The sequence below is a fragment of the Bison bison genome, unplaced genomic scaffold (genome assembly GCF_000754665.1).
Source record: "Bison bison bison isolate TAMUID 2011002044 unplaced genomic scaffold, Bison_UMD1.0 scf7180017864527, whole genome shotgun sequence".
NCBI lineage: Eukaryota > Metazoa > Chordata > Mammalia > Artiodactyla > Bovidae > Bison > Bison bison.
In genome coordinates, this window is record NW_011495078.1 from 7,610,362 (window position 1) to 7,611,616 (window position 1,255).

The following is a 1,255-nucleotide window of genomic DNA, read 5'->3' on the forward strand; positions in this document are numbered from 1 at the left end:
CAAATGTCTTCAAGAGTGACTCTTAGACCAAGAAGGAGATGAAGGAAAAAAGAAAACACCAGACATTTTCAAATAGTATATGAAAAATTATGAAAGCATATAATGTGAAGGGAATTCTGACATGGAAGTACAGAGGATGTGGCGTCACGATGAAGATGAGGCTGGAAACGTAGGATGAAGATAAAGTTTTTGGATCTTAGGATTTTGAACATACTTGCTGACAAAGGTCCATATAGTCAAAGCTATGGTTTTTCCAGTAGCCATGTACAGATGTGAGAGTTGGACCATAAAGAAGGCTGAGTGTTGAAGAACTGATGCTTTTGAACTGTGGTGCTGGAGAAGACACTTGAGAGTCCCTGGACAGCAAGGAGATCAAACCAATCAATCCTAAAGGAAATTGACGCTGAATATTCATTAGAAGGACTGATGCTGGAGCTGAAACTCCAATACTTTGTCCACCTGATGCGAAGAACTGACTTATTGGAGAAGACCCTGATGCTGGGAAAGACTGAAGGTGGGAGGAGAAGGGGACAACAGAGGATGAGATGGTTGGATGGCATCACTGACTGGATGAATATGAGTTTGAGCAAGCTCTGGGAGACAGGAAGGACAGGGAATCCTGGGGAGCTTCAGTTCATGGGGTCGCAAAGAGTTGGACATGACTGACTGAACAACCCAAGATTCAACTCAGAGGAAGCAGAAATTGTAGTCATCAACATTTCTCACCAAATATTTCTGGTTTTACCCCTGGGCAGAAGGTAATTGGACGATTTCCCATCTTTGTGAAGTGAGCTGTGGCCACATGACTCGTTTTGGTAAAAAAATAAGAAGCAGAAATGGTATCTCTATTGGGTCCATTTGGAGAGACGTGAATGGACCTAGGGAGTGTCACATAGGGTGAAGTCAGAAAAAGAAAAACAAATATCGCATATTAATGTATATATGTGGAATCTTTCCTGGAAAATCCCATGGACGGAGGATCCTGGTGGGCTGCAGTCCATGGGGTCGCTAAAAGTCAGACACGACTGAGTGACTTCACTTTCGTGCATTGGAGAAGGAAATGGCAACCCACTCCAGTGTTCTTGCCTGGAGAATCCCAGGGACGGGGGAGCCTGGTGGGCTGCCGACTAAGGGGTCGCACAGAGTCAGACACGACTGAAGCGACTTAGCAGCAGCAGAAAAATGGTATAGATGACCTTTATCTGCAAAGCAGAAGCAGAGACACAGACAGAGAGCAAACATATGGATCATGGTG